Below are 21,828 nucleotides of genomic sequence, written 5' to 3'. Positions count from 1 at the left end.
CCTTTTCTATTTTTAAACAAACTTTCCTTCTCCCTTCTCTTTCTTCCTCCATATTCCCTCTCTCTCTCTCTCTCTCTCTCTCTCTCTCTCTCTCTCTCTCTCTCTCTCTCTCTCTCTCTCTCTTTCTCTCTCTCCCTTACTCTCTCTTACTTATTTTACTCTTCTAGGCAATTCTAGTGTGAATATTTGTGATTATAAGTAGAAGATAAACATTTACCACCATGCTCTCTCTAAACACTGATAACATTGATGATTAATGCCAATATTCATACTATTGAAGTTTCAAGCTCCATTTGTTCAAGATGTTGATATTTTGGACTTTTTAATAGTACCATCCTAACTGATAACTGGTATCTATTTCAGCATTGATCACAGTATATTATATTATCATCATATACTAGCTCGCTTCTCCATTGAGAATTGACTTCTATCTCCCCACTAGAAATATTTTTAAGAATATTTATAACTATTAAATCTTATTAGAAATTGGAAATAGGGAAACATGACATGAAACAGTTGACTTGGGGCTAAGCTTCTATAGCACCAAATTATAGAACTGTTAGGAAAATTAAATAGTAGAAAACAAAAATATTAGCATGCTGGGAAATTATAGTTATTATGAATAAAAAGTTTTCTTAAAATGCCTCATTTGTTTATTCTTGATTTTTTTAAAATGATTTTTTAATTCATTCAAATACTTTAGTTTCCTCTCAGCCAGGCATTGTCCTCAGAGCTGTGCGTGAATGAATGGTCTCTGCTCTTGAGGGGGGAATGGGAGGATCAGGTCTCAAAGACTTGACATGTAAGCTAAGAAGATAATAGTAAAGTAATATATTGTGATAAGTGCTACAGTAGAGATAGACATATATTAATTAGAATGTGTCCATCAGGATACTTGTATAACAGAGGACAGAATTATAGTAGCTTACACCAATGGAAGTCTATTCTCTCTCACTCAGTATTCTGAGCACTGAAAGCCTGGGGCTGCTACGGCAGCTCCAAGTGTTGGGTGACTCGGGATCCTTCTGTCCTTTCGCTTTGCCACCTCACCTGGTGCATCTATTTTTGTGATCTGAGGTGATTATCCAGCTCCCTCCATGATGACTACAACCCAGCGAAGCAAGAGGGGAGAAGGGGGAGGGGAGAACATGAGCCACCTTTTCAATGATCTGAAGATGGTCCATAGCGCTATGGTCAAACACCATTGGTGAGAACTTTGTTACACGGGCACAGTCGGGAGCCTGGAGATGTAGCCCTCTGCTGAGCAGTTATGTGCCTGATTCAGCATGGTGCTCCAGAGGGGGAGTGAGCCTCTGCCAGCCTGGGCAAAACAAGAGGGCCAAGAAGGATTTACAGGACAGTGAGGTTTGAGCTGAGAATGTATTTTAAAAACAGGGCCTTGGATTAAACAGTATTTGACTAATGACAAGTGATTTCCCACACATTATTCAATATAATACCCACAATGTCCCATTAGGTAATCAGGGCAAATGTGATTATTCTTATATTACAAATGAGAAGACAGACATTTGAGTTAAATGACTTAATCAAGGTCATATGTCTAATACATGATCCTAAAATAACACCTGTGTTTTCTGACTTCGCAAAATCCCATGCTACTGCAGAGAACACAGTAAAATTTGACTACTATAGAAATGAATTGGTATGGCATCATTCGCTATTTGGGGACTCCTAGTTGCTTCAGGATAGTGGCATTCAAAGACAATAGTCTATAAGAGTAAGTGGAATGATGAAAGGAGAAATATAAATAAAATTATTAGTTTTATGAGTTAAATTCTCACTGAGAAAACACCCAGATTTCTAAATAGCTTACCTTAGGCAGGGCAGGGGGGGGCAGGGGAAAGTTGATCCGGGCACCTGAAAAGTAATGATGACAATTCACCAGCTCCCTGGCCTGGCTTGCTATTTCTGTTCGGTGTGAGTCACTTCGTTTGCACAGATGACTCTTGCTGCCAACTGCTGCCCTTCAGGGAGGCTGCGGCTCTGGGAACTAACTTGTGAGCTTTGCTTTTACACCTTCCACAGGCAGAGGCCCGGTGGCAGCTGCTATGTGCAATATAACACTGGCTGTGACCGCCTTCCTGAAACTCTTCATCTCAGTAGTATCTTGGGTCCTACAAACCTTGCAGTCGAGCGTTTATTAGCAGCCGTCATTTATGCTCTTAGTTTCTACCTTGTTGTGGGATCCTAATTTCATAGTGCTCATCAGTGCCTGGGTGACTTCTGTCACCACACTCAGCCTGCTTTCTGAGTATTACTGTTCCCAAAGTAAAAATAGAGTTTTTATGCAGTTTCATGATACACTTTTTTACAATGATTGAAAAGAATGAAACGCAAATCTATCTTGTGATGTGTATGCCTCAACTTATTTTGAAAAAATACATAATAATAGCATGAGTCCTACAACCCAAATATTTTGCATGCCTTTCTTCATTCTGTGCTTACAGTCTTATATTTGTAGAATGCCTTTTTTTGCATGATATATGTGAGAAATATGTATTCAAATGGATCAATAGGTCCACTAAAATTAATTAAAGCCACAGTAAAGGGTGGTCAATGCTATAATTAATTCATGATTGAGAAGTGATGAAGAAGATAAAGAGGAAAGAGAGTGAGGGGTTTAATAACATCTAGAATATTTGTTTCCTCTGGCACCTTGTAGAGTTATGAAAAGGCATATTTCTAGAATGGACTTGCCTTTTGCTCAGAATAATGTTTTGCATTATGGTAATAACCTTTGCCTAAACCCTCTCTTCCCTCCACTGCTCTTCTTTTTTAATAAGAGAGGGAAATGACCTTTTTGCTGCAGGATGAGAATAGCTGCCAATGCATGGGTGCCCCCCACTCTCAATATAAAGAACCCTGAAGAAAATCCTATTGGCATTGCCTAACTTTTGTTCTACCCAAGAGATGTGGTGAGTAGGGAGACCATGCCAACCTGGGAGAGGCATGGATTTCTTGTCAAAAGACTTTGAGATCAAATGAAGGCTTTCCATCTCCTGCAACATGCTCCTCATTTCCGGGAGGGAATGTTTTTCCTCCACTTCACTTCGGTGTCACACTCTAGGGACTGCTTTGGTCATTATCACCGTTATCATCACTGCGGGACATGCAAGACTTCACAGAAGCCTTGATCTTTATACCTTGTCCCCAAGGGAGGATATGGTTTTCCTTTATTCCCGTCGTTGGCCAGCTCTCCTCCCTGAGTAATAAATAAGGTCGCCAGCCTGGTCAGCAGCAGCCCTCCCTCTATTTGTCACAAGGAGTTGGGTTCTTTCTTCTTCCATTTAGCTTGAGACCTCCACTCACCCCTCACTTCCTTTCTTATCCTAGTTCACTGCTTCAACATAATCTCGGCCAGTATTGAAATTCCCCCAGAGTCTACAGTATTTTATTTTCTCTAACTCAATACTTAGAGAAAAACATATGACTTTTTACATCAAATTTGCTAAAGATAGTAACAATGGAAGTATTTTTCAGAAAAGTAAAAACTTTTTTGGAAACTTTATTTCTTTTTCATCATCTATCCATTTGCTAGTGACTTAAAAAAAAAACACATCAAATTTAAATTTTAGAGCAATTAACCAAGTAACAAGTCTTGAACCTCAAAATGGGAATATTTAGTTTGCTTAGCAGATGCCTCCATGTAGGTCATTTAATGGGAATTATAGAAATATCATTCATTTGTATTATTATCCAGATATAGCCCTCAAGAGTTCTCCTTAGTTAACAGAACTATGATAGCTTATAACCTCTATGTGTTTACTTATATGGACCTTGTGATTATAAATGAAAATAGTTTTCTCTTCATTTACTATAGAAATAGAGTGTTTATCAAATAAGGTTATTTTAACTCTATTACAATCTTGAATTCACTTGTACATTTTCTTTAAATTTAACTTACCAGTTTAAATGTTGGCATCTCAGAAGTATTTTTCACCAACTCATGTGTATACATATTTATTTATATGAAGATTTATATATAGATAGATGTATATATAGATATAAACATAGAATTGCAAAATTCTTTGCTTGGAAAATAGTCAACAAGACACTATCCTCCAGCATCTCTGTTAGTGGAGAAATGGCTGGTCTGAAGAAGCAGTAACTGGATGTTCTTTGCAGCCTGTGTGTTATGCTCTCTCAGAAACCATCCTCTCACGGATGCTCTTCCTTCTCACCTAGAGCCAGCTCCTATGTTACATGCTGAGGGAAGCCCTCTGCCTGCACCCATCTAGAGGAGTCTGCCTGCACCCATCTAGAGGAGTCTGGTCCCCTGCTCCTGTATGCTCCTTGCTATTATTCTGATGATACCAGTTACTTTCTGATAGCATCTTAGTTACTTTTTAATTGTTTACTTTGACTGGTCCCAACTACAAGTTTAACTTCAATCAGTGATTTGTTTTGTCATCCTTATGTCCTCTGTGCCTGCTCAATGAAGAAATATTAAATAAATATTCTAAGTTTCCATTGCTGCCAAGGTCAGAGAAAAGATACAGAAGTGGTACAGAGTTGGAGGGGAAGGGATGTCTCCTGTACAAATGACACTGGAAAGTTGTTTACAAGCCATGCTATTTTGTACCACAAGGATAAAATAGTTTCAGCTGTCCCATTTGTAGTCACTGCTTCTTAAAGAAAAATGGCAGGTGCGCAATTTCACAACACACCATCAGTACACTGTGTTGTGTGCTCACCACCCCAAATCAAGTCCCCTTCCATCAACATTTATCTCCACTATGCCCTCCTTCACCTCCCCCCAACCACCTTCCTCCAGCAATCACTACACTGTTGTCCATGTTAACCAGTGTCACCCCAATAAATTCAACAAAAAGAAAAAAGTTAAAATTTAAAAATTTTTAAAATTGTTATGTCTAAAAAGACAAAGAAAATGATCTTTAACATATAATTTTTAAAGAGAGAAGGAAAAGTGTAGAGGAAAGGAGACAGTATTGCTAAAATTGTTAGTGTTAAAAGGTGTATTTTAAGGAGACTTTTAACACTTTTTTAGTGAAAAATACTTTTAATGTTTGAGCTGGGATAAGTGACTTTCACTGGCGAAAATTCGTTTTGAAGCTGATTTTCACAAATCATATTTTAAACCCTACATGCAGAACCTTTCTCTTTCCTTGTCAAGTCTGTACATCTCTTTAGAGGGTTGGGGAGACCGTCACGCTTGGACAGGGAAGGTCAGGCCCTCTTCTCGGACCAGCAGATGGTCACGATGAGCATGGAAATAGCAAATGGAAAGAAGGAGCATGGCACTGAGCTGGACCTGCTCCAAGTATAAAGGAAGGAGAAAGCTGGGACCCCAGTCTGAAGGAAGGTTATAAACCAAAGTGAGCAGTTATGAGACTATACCTTGTTTATATATATTTCCATTTGTGGCAATATTTTCAGAGAACGTGCATAAATCCTAAGTGTTTAAGATAACCTTTCACACACTGAGCGACTCTATAACTGGCATCCAGATCAGGAAATAGAACATGACTCGCACACCAAAAGCTCTCCTTATGGCCCCTTCCTGTCACTAACTCTCCTTACCAAGGGCAACCACTCTCCTATTTTGATTGTCATAGTACTTTATGTAAATGGAATTAAATATTATTCTGTGTCTGATGTCTTTCATTCTTCATCACATTTAGGAAAATCGTTAACATTTATAATATATAGAGTGTGTTCACCCTTGCTGCTGTGCAGTGTTCCATCGCTGAATATGACACAATTTATTCATTCTGCTGCTGACAGGCAACTGAAGAGTTTCCTTTTTTGGAGTGGGGAGAGTGGGCTTTTCTCAACAGTCTGTTGTGAACATTCTAGTATATCTTTTGTGGGGAAAGTGCACACCCCCCCCCACACACACACACACACACTTTCCTGTTGGATATAAACTTAGGAGTAGAATTTCTGGGTCATTTGGTGTGCATATGTTCAGATTTAGTAGGTAAGCCAGTTTCTAGAGTGGTTGCATGTGCTTCTACTCACATCAGCAATGTAGGAGAGTTCCAGATGCTCTACCTCCTTACTAGTTTTTGGCATTTTCTGTATTTTTGTCATGCTAGTGGATATATTTTGAATGGGGTTTAATTTATAGTTCCGAGTTCTCTTGTCTTTAATTGCTCCAGTCACAAGTTGTTGATAACATGTCTGATGCTAAAACCAGCAGAGAGCTATCCGACGGATTACATACGGAATGAGACAAGGGACCAAATTTCATTCCAATAGGATAGAAAGGTTAAAGGTTCTTGGACTCAGAACCAAAGAGAAAATAAAAGGGGTCTACAAGGTTATTTTTGAGTCAACATTATTTTTCTCCCAATAGTTTATCAGATAAGGTAGAATCCATTTTTTCAGGTAGAATCGTGCTCTCTAGTAAAAAAAAAAAAAAGTTAATTTTAAAAATCTACAGTCTTTCATATGGCTTTAAATTGACTATGAAATTCTAAACAATAATTAAGTAATGAACATACTGGTGACAGACTTGGTCCTCATTCTCCTGGGGTGCTCATTCCAAAGGACAGTGGGAACAAGAGCCCAGAAACACACTAATTAATGTTCCTGACAAGCCTCAGAGATCACAAGTCTCATAAATATCTCTCCCGGAGTACTGTGTTGTTTTTCTGTTTTGTTTTGTTCTTTTGTAAGAAAAACTGACACTGGTGGCAGGGGGAAGCATTTCTACTTGTTCCTTTCTGCTTTTCTCTTTTGCTAATGTGTCAGATTAATAGACTGAACTCATTTAAGCAACCAGATGGAAATACTAGTACATAACGTTGCAGCTAAATCTTGGGGCTGCCCAAAGGACCATAGTACTTGGTTTCTTGTTCTTAAAGATAGTCAGTGGAGCATGATTTCATGTCTTTATAATTGTCCTGCCTCAGAAGGCACAGGCCCATCAAAAGTCTCTTCACTTAAAAAAATCAACAAAAGTACTATAATTTTATAAGATTTTTGCATGGGATTTTTCTACTTTGGCAACTTGTGAGTGACAGATATTTAAAAATAAAACTAAAAACGTCCCAAATATCTGTCTTCTAAAACAGAGAATCATAAAATGTTTTTTGGATCCCAAATTCATAAAATTAGATTGCTTTAGGTTCTAAATAGATATAAAAATTTTCTGCAATTTTAACAGCAATCACATGCATTCTTTTATATCGAACATAATAGACAAAGTTCTGTCCATTAAAAGACTTTTATACCTGTTGGAAGCATTGGCATACTAAGCTGTGGTATTGGAGCCTGGCTCTCAAGTACTCTAGATAATGGATATATTATAGTGATTTGCATTGCTTTATTTCTCCACCATAAAATTGCCACTTAGCCTTCATGAAGATTTTAATGAAAAAAATTAAGAACATAATCAAATAGTCTGCAAACAAACCAGCAAACTAGTTGGATATAATGGCCTATGGTATAGGTCAAGTATGTTAGCCTAACATAAGAAAAACAAGTAAATATAATTATTTCTAAACCCCCATGAGACACTGAACAGGAAAATATAACCAAATTATTCATCCACACCCTTTGCTTCTAAAATATTTTCCATTTAGTTCTTCAGACTTAACTTTTTAAAATAAATAACCAGATTTTTTAATGTGAAAATGGAAAGCAATTAAATACTTAATAAGTTTAATTCTTTCCATTAAAATTGAGAATGATATTATGAAAATTGTGCAATTATGTCTCATTATGACCACTATACAAGAGAGATTTATTTTTATAAGCTTGGAAGGGAAGCAAAGAAAACTTTCAAGAAATTAATTATGCTTTACTTGCTTTTGATACATTAATCTTTTCTTAAGGTCTACTACAAATTTCTTTGTCGAGCTTGCTTGTTTTCTGGGGACTCTCACAGAACTTTTTATTTTTATTGATTTTAGAAAGAGAGAAAGGGAGATAAACATAGATGTGAGAGTATAACATTGACTGGCTGCCTCCTGCGTGCCGCCATATTAGGCATTGAGCCCTGAAACCCAGACATGTGCTCAGACCAGTAATCGAATTGGCAGCCTTTTGGTACATGGGACGACACTCACACAACTGACCCAGGGCAGATTTTTTTTTTTTTTTAACAGATACTTGTCTTTAGTGAGAAAAGAAAAAAAGGAAAACTAGTGATTAAGTAAATGCCTAGCTACAGATAAGCACCTCATAAAATAATGATAAATATACCAGACATAGGGATGATTTAGTGGAAATGCTATGCAAATTGTAAAACATACGTGAATTTGTCCATAGAATGAAATAGAGTGGCAGAAAGCTAAATATTCCCACCAGGTAAATAATACATGTGAAGTTGGATAATGCAAACAAATTCTAAATATGCATAAAACATAACCAACTAAACACATATTTACTTAAGAGGCCCCATAGAAACGTATGCTAGACTATTCACTAATATTCATATAATATTAGTATGGGACATATTAAAGGGCATTTGGTCACACATACCAAACATGCAAAGACTAAATGAGTGGTATATATCAGCTAATGTTAGCTTTTCACAAAGGAATGTGAGATCCCACGAGAGGTAATTAGATGTCATAGTAGAAGGACGTGACTGGAGCATTCTCTTACTAAGAAACTGACAATTGTGACAATATGATAAAGTTGTGAATAGAACTTCAATCAATATAGCAACCTTGATTAAATGATTAAAGCAAATCATTTTTAGGTAGAGCTGAAAGAATCACAATGTACACATAATGTCACTTTCGTTAGAGAAAACTCGCTTTTCTTTCTTTTGAGTGCTGTATACATAACTAGATGTAAAACATACTCACTCATTCATTCATTCATTCACTCACTTATTCAAAGCAGCCAACAAAATGACAGAAATCCCTATGCTTATGAGAACAGAAAACAGTAAGACATACAATACAGTGTGTCAGATGGAGAAAAATAAAGCAGGAAGGAAAGTGGACAAGGAATGATTTACAATGAAAATTAGAGAGTCAGGAACGTTGACGTTTGTGAGAGAAACAAAAGGGGGAGTAAGCTGTCTAGCTATTTCATGGAGTCATGTTCTAAGCAGAGGGAGAGACAGTGCAAAGACCTTGAGGTGGGAACGAACTTGACGTGTCTGCGGAACGGCTAGAGGCCAGTGGGGCTGCAGTATAATGAATGGGAGAGCAGAGTGGTCACAGGTTCAGGTGTTGGCCATTTGAAAGGATTTGGCATTTGCTTTGAGACCTGAGACTAAGGAGCAAGTTCTGTTCATGGAAAGTAGAGCTGGGGGTGAGGGACAAGCTAGCCAGAGGGAGTTGTTGAGGAGGGGTAGCAGAGAGCACAGCTGGTTATTCCTACGTCTGCTTTCATGTGAACAAGTAAAACAGTAAGTTAGGGGCTCTATTAGGAGACCTGAGTTCTGTGCCGAGCTAGCATTGACACCCCTTCCCTGCAACCACGGCACCTGTTGGCTCCTCGTTATAAGGTAGAATATTGGGGACAGGGGAGTGGGGGCTTCTCTCTTTCCTCCTGTAGCTTTTTAAAATATACTTTTTATTGTTGCTAGTATTAGTTATCTCCCATTTCCCCCATTCCATCCCCCCCTCCTCCCAGCCCATACCCCCTTCCTGGGTCTTTGCTAATTTTGATCTCCCCCACACAAACACAAAGAGAGAAATATATCACACACGTCACATTTCTTCACCCATACGCCCCCAGCAGAGGTCATTTGGATGAAACAGAATGTAAAGATAGTCTGTATTTTGTTAGAACTGACTTGGTGTGCACTTGCACTCCCTCTGCTGGTGGTGAGGAAAGTGAAAACCCATCATTCTCTCATTGGCCTGCGAGGAGCCTTGGAGAGCCACCTGCCTGATGTGGGTTTACCATGGGGTAAGGCGGAGGAGGAAGAACCAAGCAAGCCGTGGGCACAGAGCAGACAAGCTTCCAGGGAGAGTTTCACTCTCCGTCCGCCCTGGTGCAGCTGTGGGGCAGGCACCTCAGCCCCACCGGGATGCAGAGATGCAGAGGCTGAAATCCAGAGACTCAGGGCCTTCCTGGGTCCAAGACTGCAGGTCACTGAGGGCAGAATCTGGGCTTGGGGACATGCTCTCAGTGCTTCTCATAAATATGAAAACGTCAGGTATAGTGAGATTGCACTGTTAATGAGGAGTTAATGTGGCTTTATTTGAATTGATTATAATTGCAAGGTAATCACAGGTGGGAGGGGGCCCTATCTCCAGTCCTTTAAAGGCTGAAATTGTCTATTTCTTTATATGTTAGCAGAGCAGTAAAATTAAAAATTAAACTCACTTCGGTTGTTCTCTGAATTCCTTAAATGGCTATTCTGATTGAATTTTTAAAATCCAGGTGCACACAAATAAAGTCCTAAAGGCTTTCTGGAGTTTTAGTGCCTTTCCTCTGTGAGACCAGAGGGGTCATCACCACCAGCAAAGCATTTGTTTTCATGTTCTTGTGTGTTCCTGGCAGGACCTGCAGTCCCATGCCACGTTAAAGAAAAGACACTTGGAGACAGTTTGGGAACAAATTAACTTTTATACTTATTTCTTTAATAGTTCAAACACTTCCTACTCCCTCACGTCCAATGGCTAACACCCCAAATGAAAGCAGATTCCTTTTACATACATCGCATTTTCTGGAAAAGCCAGCAAATAGAAGACATGCATGGGTCAGGGTGCTTGTGCAGGGTTGTGGCTCCACTTACCTCAGCCCGAGGCGGAGAGCTGGAGGGGCCGAGGGCTCTATCTGCCCCCCTGCAGGTGACATGCGAGTGGTATTGACGCAGGTGGCTAAGGAGAAGGAAATGACTGGCCTTTTGTTTCCTGGGAGCTCTGCTGGCTGCAGGACTGATAAAGTTGGTCTTATAAGTCAGTCGCATGGTGTCTTTTGCCTTCTTCCTTATAAGATAGCTATTTGTAAATGTTTCCTATGTAATCACTTGATTATAAACTCACTGAGGTCTGAGACAATATCTTATTTCTTATAGCACCTCGTTTGTACTAGCTTCCCAGAAGAAATTGTTAAATACCTAAAGAGTTAGATACCAGGTTCTGAATAAATGTGTATTGAATGAAAAAAATAATAAAGGTATTTATTTGAGCTTTTCAAAAGTATATCAAAGCTATGGACAAACTTTAATTAATAATGATAATAAAGTTATTAGTAATAGCTGTATTTGTTAAGAACTTATATCATGGACTGTGATCAGCCTTACAAATATTTTCTCACTTATTTCATGATCTTAATGAAATAGGTCACAATTATTTGTTCCCATTTCACACATGAGAAAAATGAGTCTTAAAGAGATTAAATTAAGTTTGTTCAAACTTTCCCAGCTAAGGACTATGCCCCAACCCATTTACATTCTCTTCGATTATTACCTTTTGAAATGAGTTGGCCATATGAGGCAGTGGTACCAGGAAAATGTGGTCTTATTCTGCTAACCTGAAATTCTTTCACTGCAGAACAATGAAGGACCATAATAGCAATTAGATTTATAGGAATCCAAATATCTGAAATGCCTTTTATATTTTTGTTCCTTTAATAAAAAACACCTTGCTGTGAGGTTCTATAGATACAGAGATGGCTGAGCACCCGTGCAGCCTCTTCCAGGTGAGCCAGGCCGCAGCCACCGGGACCGCAGGAGCCTGTTGGGCTCTCCGTGGACTCATTCAGGAGCCGGTCTGCAAGGCGGACCAGGAGAGAGCGAGCTGCCTGCCCGGATTCCCTGCGGTGCCTCTGGGTGGCCCAGAGGCCCACACTGTGCCCCAGCGTGTGGCATCCGGCCGTGCTTACCACATCTCCACGTGGGGACGCGGGTGCTGTGACTCAGGCAGAGGGGGGGCATGTGGGGACTGGGGGACCCAGGTGCTGCCCCGGGGCCCAGAGGTCAGCTGGGACCTGCCCTTCCATGCCAGACACTCATGCTTCCAATGCCTGCCAGGCCCAGGGCTTGCGCCTGTGCACGAATATCATACACCTGGCCTCTAGTTGTAAATAATGCTGCAGTGACCATAGTGGTACATATATATTTTGAATTAGTGTTTTCACGTTCTTCAGAAAAATACCCAGAAGAGGAATTGCTGGATCAATTGGTAGTTCTATTCTTAATATTTGAGGAATCTCCATACTCTTTTCCATAGTGGCTGCCCCAATTTATAATCCTACTTCTTTTCTTCACATCCTTACCAACACTTGTTATTTCTTGTCCTTTTCATGGTAGCCATTCTAATTCATATGCGGTGATATCTCGATGTGGTTTTGATTTGCATTTTTCAAATAATTAGCAGTGTTAAACATGTCATGTGCAAATATCTTCATCTATCAATATTTGGTTGCAATTTTTTTAACGTTTATTTTTGGCTATGTGAAGCAGTAAATGCAAACTGCAAAGTTAGAAAAGAAAATTGCTATGGCCTCTCTCTGTTGAATGAGAACAGCCTTCACCTTCAAAGTTGGCAGAATGGAAAAATAACAGTTTTTAAAAGTAGTTTTTAAAGATATATATTTATGATGTGATGTTCCCTTTCTCTGTTGAATTTAATTAAAAGTACATACATATTTGTCATTCATCTGTATTTATTTAAAAGTTATGCTAATTAGTCCTTTGACTAACGTTTGAAATTTCTTAATAAAGCCTGTGCAATCTGACTGTGCTATCTCTCACTTTCCTGCCCACAACAATAATTCCTGCCAGTTACTATTATTTTTAGCATACATTTTCGCATGTGAGATGAAAACACTGTCTTCATATAAATGCATGTGTAACCTGTTAAAATCTCCACATAAGATCACATCCATGTGAGCCAGACCTGAGGTCAGCAGGCGTTTGGGTGAGGCACATCCATTTCACTATGCTCTAGTATAGGGGTGTCGAACTCAATCAGAGAAGGGGCCAAAATCTAAAATCCAGCCTAAATCGCGGGCCGAATGGTTTACTGAACAGTCATAAACTGACAATGTCATAAACTGACAGCGGAGTGCAGTGATGACAGCGCGGTGCGGGCCACATTGCAAGGCCTGGCGGGCTGGATTTGGCCCGCGGGCCTTGTGTTTGACACATGTGCTCTAGTAAAACATTTCCAGGACTGCATTCTCACTTAAAATGGTAATTAGCAAAGCACCCAAATTGTTTATACTTTTATAAATGTTAAACACCAGTGAGCTGGAAAAACTATTTCTCAAAACATATTTATAGGTATTTATTCTTTGAAAGGTTCTAACCATAAGAGTTGGTATGTGATAATTGTTAGCATAAGTGTTGTTGTTTTTTTGTTGTTTTTTTTAAAGAAAAGACTAATGTGGCGCCTTTAACACTAAATAACTATATTAATAAATAATATGCAGACTGTAAGCTGTATAAATTTTTAGCAAATGTTAGGCCTAATGTCCCTTAATAAGTCCCTTGCAAAAGTCACGTTTCACTTGATAAAAGAATATACCACTTTCATGATTCTCTAACAAGTCAAGGGGCTTTTCCATTTTCTTGACATTGTGTTTACTTAAAAGAGTTTATCTAAAGGAAAAGAGCAAGGTTGCAGGCAACTTAGAACAATGCTGTAATTGTCACTAATTAAGTGTCCTCAGCTGTGTCTATACGGGCCACTGTTTGCTTGCCTTACACATACATACTCAGCTGTAAGTAGTAGCCACACTAAAAATTCCTCCACTTATTACCTCCTTTGTTGTTTTCATTTCTGTGTGGGAAATATTGACAAATATATCGTGTTTGACTTTCGCACTTTGTTCTGTAACTAGGTAAATTGAGGATATAACTGTTCACCCTTATAGTATATTTTGCATTTTCTGTATAGAAAGTGGCTCAAAGTGGAGGGTAGGACACTGGCAGCTGCTGGTAGTCTGGGGTTGATAAAATGATTCTAGGTGGAAATTCAGAATGATTTCATGTTTGGATTGGTGTTACACAGGTACTAATCCATCAACATGCTCTCAAACATGCTCTTTCTGACAATAGCAAGTGATTCCCAAAGCTGGTTGATAGCTCAGCAAGTATCCAACCAACCAATAAAGTTAACTGTGACCCTTATTGACCTATTTTAGCCAGAGCTGTCAGCATTGGAGAAATATGAGTTTATTCTTGCTACCTGGAACATTCTTAAGCTTTTTTTTTTTTTGTCTTAGTTGCATAATTGGAAAAAAAGATGATGAAAGATTAGATCAGTGTTCTCAAACTTTATGGTGTACATGAATCTCTCTAAGGCACATGTGTCAAACACAAGGCCCGCGGGCCAAATCCAGCCCGCCAGGCCTTGCAATGTGGCCCGCACCGCACTGTCATCACTGCACTCCGCTGTCAGTTTATGACATTGTCAGTTTATGACTGTTCAGTAAACCATTCGGCCCGCGATTTAGGCTGGATTTTAGATTTTGGCCCCTTCTCTGATTGAGTTCGACACCCCTACTCTAAGGGATCATATTAAATTTGGATTTGGATTCAGTAAGTCTACAAGGAGGACCGAGAGCCCACGCTGGCTCCCAGGTGCTAATCTCAGACCACACACTGAATGCCAGGGGCTTGGTGATCTCTAGTGAGCCTGTCACCTCCAACATTCTCTCATAATGTCTTTGCTTGTGAAATATACTTTATCCTACAATATGTGATAATTTCACAATTCATGGATATTTTTGGATGACATGTCATAGGATATTATAGTGTACAAGATAATGAATGAGGAACTAAATTCAACTCTTGGACAATTTTCTAAAGTTTTTAAATGTATAAATACAACAATAATAATAACTGTGGGGATTAGGTGCCAAGGTTTTGTGCCCATGATTTTTCACTGAATACTAAATAGCAAACAAACAAACAAAAACAGTACATAACATCTTCATTATTAGAACTTCACTGTGCCATAAGAAGTATCCATTAGTGTTAGCTATTTCATTTTCTTTAGTGTGGGTAGACATTCTGAGAGAACTTTCAAATATGTATTTGCAAAATGTTTTATGGATTTTATTTTGACACACTTATTTTCTTCAAGATACCCCAGAATTTTGGACATCTTAAATTTTCCTTCACTATTGCTTCTGGCCACATTTCTCCCATAAACCACAATACCACCCTACTTATGTTCCCACAGACCAAATTAGATAGAATTTTACTGTATAGAACTCTTCTTCTGAAGTCTTTTTACTTAATTCTGTTTAACAGGTAGGTTTCTAAGAAGATCATAAATACACTCACAGAATTTAAAGACCTCTGTGGTCTCTTGTTTGTTGGGATGTTATTTTGACACCTGCACTCAATTTCCAAATAAGTTTGACTATTTCATATTCTTATGATTTTATAAATCTTGAACAACATCACACATCTCAGTCTCTTAGTTTTATTGCACTAATTGCTAAGCGATGGTATGAAAGATCTTTAACAAAAATATCCTTTAAGGTGTTTCCAATGTTGTGCAAAGTATAATGTAAAAGGCTGGAGTGAGTTTATGGAGATAATGCATTCATGATTGAACTATTTGTATATTAAATATGGTCATAGGATATAAATTAACTTAAGCTCTTGAAATTTATGGATGAATTCAAAAATGTAAATCTGCTCAGGGAAAAGCTATTTATCTCATTCGTTTGTATGGTAATTGATGGTTCGTAATGAAATAATCTGATGCACAGAGTCCAGTCAAATTAGCCTGCCTGTAATGCACTATCTTGAAGTGACTTCACATTCTCATTAAAGCCTTTCTAATTTCTAAAGCAAAATTAATGCAATTAGTGATAAAATCAATACATATTGATCATGAGTTTCTTCAATATGGCATGAAAATATCAGGTCAAAAAGAAAGGGCATTTTTTAAATCCTAGAATTAATATAAGAAATTTAAGTTGTGAAAGAAAAACAGCTCTGTGCTATTTTCCATAGTATCTATTATTTATAAGAAAGTGGGAATATGAATCTTACCATTGTTTGGATGAAATTCAATATAGTGGGTAAGCCCCCCCATCCCTTCTTCCCAAAACATCTATACTGTATTCATCGCCCATATGGATTTTTCTCCCCATAAATATCCAAAAGCAATTTTTTTCCTCATGGTGCAGAATTTCAGATCACTAATTACTCAAAAGCATCTCTTTCTTTTCACATGCAAATGTAAGCAACATTCCAGGGAGAAGCACACCCCTCCAACCCCTCGACCCAGTGAATGTACCCTGTGGTGGGGTGGGCTGTGGTTAAATGTATGCAAGAAGGAACTTGGCATCTAGAATAAAAAAAAAATCAAAACGCATTTGTGGAAATTGAGGGACCGTTGCTTTTCTACATACTAATCAGCTTATTTTGGTGTGAAATAAAATGATACCTTTAAAAAAGAAAAAAAAAAGGAAGAAAAAAAGACTCAATCCCAATAGTTCCTCCCACACCTATCTTAATAGATTCTGAGACATCTTCAACAGTAGGTCTATTCCTGAGGTTGTGAGAGGAAAGTGATTATTAACTGTCTTAACTGCTCAACTTTTTGTTCTAAAAGTCCTAGCATTATACATATCCTGGGGAAACTCTGAGTACACTCATGAAAAGGGATTATACTGTTGGGTCAAGTCTACCTTTGAGATCCTCCAAAGGCTCTGCTGGGGAGAACCTGACCCAGAGAACTACAGGGTACAGTGAGGCCATTTAACAGGCTTCTGCATCTTGAGGACCTAATAGGGCCCGAGCCAATTTCCCTAAGTTATATTCCAGGACTGTTATTTCCAGAAGTTGCACAGCAAGGGAATAAATTCTCCTTTCTGTCCGCAGTAAAATTCAATTGCTTTGTATTTATAAAGGTAATCAATCTGAAGTTGTTCTTGCAACGGTCACACCATATGAACATGGATAAAGCTTTTCATGGTGTGTTAATTTATAAACTGTGATTGCCGATATGAATGGCAATGACAGGTGCATGTATTTTGTTTACAGATTGGTCCCATTTATGTGAAAGTGACTTCACAGATCCTGGTTGAAGTTCAGACATTTGTTTACTGGAATGAAACTCTTTGGTGCTCTTTGAGGCAACCTGGCAGCATTGATTTAATGTCCTCACCCATGTCACAGTGATTGAAATTAGGGAGAGTTTTGGTGGAAAATAATAGGTTTATATATGTCGAATTGTCCTTTAAAATCCTCCTGAGAAAAACAGAACACTTGTTTACAGGTGTCTCTAGAATACTGTTTTAGAACAGCATTATCCTTAGTGTGTTGTACTAATTCCTGGTTCTGTGTGTTGTTTTGGCACAAAAGGATTCCATGGATAAATATGAAGTTTTGACATGCTTCATACACTCTTTCAAGATCCTATCATTTGTGGGGGTGGGGAGGGGGAAGGGCACAGGTTTACAATGCATATTAGCATAATGAAGGCTCTGAGAAGTCTTGCGGTAAGGAAGCCTCTTTAATGTTGTTTAGCTCAACATTTTCCAAATTAATTTCACCACTCATTTTTTTTTCTTTTTTGTCTTCTAAAATCTATGAGTGTTCCTTTGGATCTGCTTTGGGATACTCTGATTTGGATTTGATAAATGTCAGGGAAGTTCTAAAATCTGAATTCCGGGGATATGCTGAATGACAATAATCACCTCACATTTGATTTTGACCTTCAACATACTTTTCCCCTGGACACGAATGTCTTATTCCTCAATCCCCAAAAATGTACACATATTTTGAATAATTATAAAGGCAGTGTTTATTAAAATATCTTTCATTTTAAAAATGTAACAGAAACAGCTGTTAAAGTATATATAAATTTTTGGGGAACCACCTTCTATTTCAATCAAATTAGCGTTTTAAAAAATCCCTAATACATTACCAGTATCACCTATTCCATAATCTCTCACATTCTGAGAAAAACATAAAATAACTATAAAATTTAAATTAAATAATACTTTAATAGTATTATTGTAGAGATTACAAATAAGCGAAAGGAAGAAAGTTACCTGCAATGCCTGTAATCATCCTTGTGTCTATTTCTGTCTTTTCCATAGGAATATAACTAGCTATTAAATTGGATTTGTTTCATATTATTTTATAACTCATTTTTTTTCACTCGATGATGTACGGTGAATAAGTTTCCATGTCATTCACTGATAACATCGTTGCTTTTCATTGTATACATGTAGCATGTTTTTTGAAAGGCAGCAAGACGTGCAGTCAATTAACAGCCATGTGCTTAGGGGTTTCTGTATGTCTGGGAAGGCAGGGCAGATCCTACAAATATCACAGAGGTGCTGTGGGGCGAAGGGCATGGGGAAGTTAGTTCTACACGGAGCAGGCAAATCACCTCTGCAGAGGGGACTCGGGGATCAAGCAGAGGCTGCAAATGCTGCCTGAGTTTGCAGCAATCTCATCCTCCTCCCCACAGCTCATCTTTCCCAGATGCCTCCCCTGGCATCACTCTCCCTGGGCGGGGATCTTTCTCACAGGTGACATCTTGCCCTAGAATGGTCCCTGCAGGCAGAGAAAGCACCACCCTCCTCCCTTCACAGTCCTCCAGGGCAGGAGAGCCAGGGCTTCTGCCTATGGGATTTCTGAGGTGATCAGAGCGCCAGCAAAATCCACTAGCAGCTAAGGCTGCACTAGAGATGCCCAATGGCTAATGCCACATCAGAGAAGCTATTTCATTCCCCAATTGGCCCTGGTTGCTGCTCAAGCTCTGGAAACCTGTGTTTGCTGCTGTGGGCTCTGATCTTGTGGTACCTTAACAGGAGCTAAGGGAAGCGCTGAATGATCTGATTTAATACTTGAAATTACTTCTTGTGCACATGCCTTGCTATAAATGCTTGCATATACAACTAGACTTTCTAAGGAAATGGAAACCAAAATGTATTTCTTTTTCTAAAATAGATAGACCCCATCTGAACTAAATGCTCCCTCAAATACATTTTCCAACTGTTTTTGCACATCCTTGATTCCTGTCATCCAGTGTTTGCCTGTCTTTCCCTGCTCAGACATGTGAGCACCTGACCACATGCTACCCTGTCTATCTTATTTGTTTACTTTTTAATTTTTATGAGCAAACAGGAACCCCCGACACTAGTTATGGAGCAGGGAGCTTGGGCTCCTGTTCCAGCTTTGAGATGTGGTTAAAAGAATGGACTCTGGAGTTCAAGCCTTAGTTTGCTGTGACCATGGGCAAGTTATTCAACCTCTCAGACTGAGTTTGTTCATCTTGAAAATATGAACAACAATGATACCAGTTTTCAGGATTATTCTGAGTGATAGTGAGTTATATTCATAATGCACAGAATAATGCCTGGCATACAGTAGTAAGTATTCTCTGGCTTTAATTTAATTTAGTCTGGTCAAATTGCTCCCAAAGCCTTTCTTTTAAAAAAAAAAATTATGTTAACTTTTAATATCTTACAATGTATTTCAAAAAATTATGTTGCAGTTGCCTTAGACCTTCATAAATAAAGCAACCCCACCTGTAGCTCTATCCTTTTTACCACTTAGTGGAGCAAAATGCCCAATAAAATATAAAATGCAGCATATCCAATCATGCAACCTAAAAACTTTTCATGGTAATTTATTGTAAACTAGTAGCATGAAATGCGTGCATGGGGGTGGGAGATGTTCCTCAGCCCAGCCTGCACCTTCTCCAATCTAGGATCCTTTGAAGGATGTCCTACTGCTGGTTTACAGGGATACGGCCTAAACCGGCAGTCGGATATCCCTCTCACAATCCAGGACTGCTGGCTCCAGCCACTCACCTGCCTTCCTGCCTGCCTGATTGCCCCTAACCACTCTGCTTGCCAACCTGCTTGCCCCCAACTGCCCCCACTCCCCCCCAGTGGCCTGCTCACTCCAAACTGCTCCCCGCTGTCCTGATCACCTCCAATTGACCACCACTGATGGCCTGCTCACCCCCAACTGGACCTCCTGCTGGTCTGCTTACCCCAACAACCCCTGCTATCCCATTCTGGCCTGATCAACCCCCCGGCGACCCAAGGTCCCAGCCCCTCCTTTTTTTCTTTTCTTTTCTTTTTTCCAGCCCCTCCTTGAGTGGAGGCCAGGGCTGACTGGAAGCAAGTATCTAGGATTTATTTATCTTCTATAATTGAAACTTTATAGCCTTGAACATAGGCCAGGGCCAGCCAGCGTGGGTGGGAAGCTTGGCTTCCTCCATCACGGGGGCAACCCAAGCCTCCTGCTTGCTCCAGGAACATTTCCTGCCGCCATCTTGGTTGGGTTAATTTGCATACTCCCTCCTGATTGGCTGGTGGGCATGGCTTGGCATAGGAGTAATGGTTAATTTGCATGATTCTCTTTTATTAGTGTAGATTGCACTTGACAATTCACAAGGGAAAACCGGCCACTTGTTCATTCACACAGTTCTTGTGCCCGAAATAAAAGTCATCAGTAAAATGAACTAGATAAAAAGTTCTCAGCTGCTCATTAGTTTACGTTGTTCATTATATTCCACAAATGAGCGAGATCATGTAATATTTTTCTTTCTTATTTCTGGCTTATTTCACTTAGCACAATGCTCTCCAGGTCCATCCATGCTTTTGCAAATGGAAAGAGTTCTTTCTTTTTTACAGCAGCACAGTATTCCAGAGACATGAAGTATTGAACAGTCCATCAATCCTCAGAGAGAAGGCAGGGAAGGGTGGAGGTGGGGGATAAGAGATCAACCAAAGGACTTGTATGCATGCATATAAGCATAACAATGGACACAGACACTAAGAGGGTGGGGGCGTGTGCTGGAGGGAAGGGGTGGCCAATGGGAAAAAAAGGAGAAATGTGTAATACTATTTTTAATACTTTAAACAATAAAAAAAAAAAATTTAAAGTTCTTGGCTGTGCTCAGCCAGCTAGCCCCACCCTCTGGGTGGGAGCCAACCCCACACTGCTTCACCCTCCTCCGTTGTGGGCTCTGACTCTAAGGTTAGCAGGTCATCCAGCAGCTCTGCTTTACTTCCACAGCCTTACCCCTGAAGGGACCAGCATCTCTTCTCTGCTTCCACTTTCCACCACCTGTTGTGCCTTCATAACCTCCATTGATCCTGTTGCTGCTGCCGAAGGCTCTGCTCTCAAATCTGAATGGTGTCGCACGACACATCTTTTGAAAAGTAAAACTAACAATGCCTTTAATTTTTTTTTTATCAAAGCCTCTTCAGGTAGAGTTCTCTGAGATGTGTCATCAAGACTGTGTATATGGAAAACCACTGTTTGGACACATTTATTTGTAATTCCCGGGGGCGGGGGGGGGGGAACAAACAAACAAAAAAAACAACCCAAACTTTCCTTCTACATGAATCCATTTCATTGAAACTATCACCGTGTGCCATAGTGGAAGATTGAGAAATGCCTTAGATTTCAGGAACCAACATTTCATTTCTCCTGGAGTTTAATTTTCTGTATAACATTTTGCAAGCTTAACATTATGCCCAGTTCTGCTTCAATCTTTTTTTTTTTTAGTTAGCACGGCATCCTGCCAAGCATTGAAGAGCAAGTAAAACATAGTGGGCAACAGAGGGGTTGGGATAGTCCATAAATAAAATAAAGCCAGGCAGACATCCCTGATCCTGGGTAACAGCTCTCCTAATTAATGGATCTGCTGCTCGATCCCGTAGCTGGTCAGCTAGCGGTAGAGCCTGAGGTCCTTCATTCCTGGTGGAGGAGGAAGAATTCATCTTCTATGCCATATGCATGAACAAAATCTTCTTAAATCCACAATAACCATTCATTATCTCAAAGCTTCTTCGTGTGAGGAATTCTTGTGCAGCCTAGCCGGATATCACTGGCTCAGGGTCTCTCACAAGGCTGCGATCGAGGTGTCAGCGGGGCTGCAGCCAACCAAGGTCCAAGTAGGAGAGGATCTTTATTCAAATTCACGC

The 21,828-nt window shown here is 39.4% G+C and overlaps 1 pseudogene across 1 annotated transcript; it reads right to left on the bottom strand.

Moving 5' to 3' along the window:
- Window positions 1-20,876: 20,876 nt before the first annotated feature.
- Window positions 20,877-21,624, bottom strand: LOC311625869 (armadillo repeat-containing protein 1-like; annotated as a pseudogene). The gene has a single exon. The product of its transcript is annotated as an armadillo repeat-containing protein 1-like (transcript).
- Window positions 21,625-21,828: the final 204 nt, after the last annotated feature.

This window comes from Pipistrellus hanaki (assembly GCF_964339955.1).
Source record: "Pipistrellus hanaki genome assembly, chromosome: 7".
In the NCBI taxonomy this organism is placed as follows: domain Eukaryota; kingdom Metazoa; phylum Chordata; class Mammalia; order Chiroptera; family Vespertilionidae; genus Pipistrellus; species Pipistrellus hanaki.
Note: the sequence above shows the minus strand (reverse complement) of the source record. Positions and strands in the feature narration are given on the sequence as shown.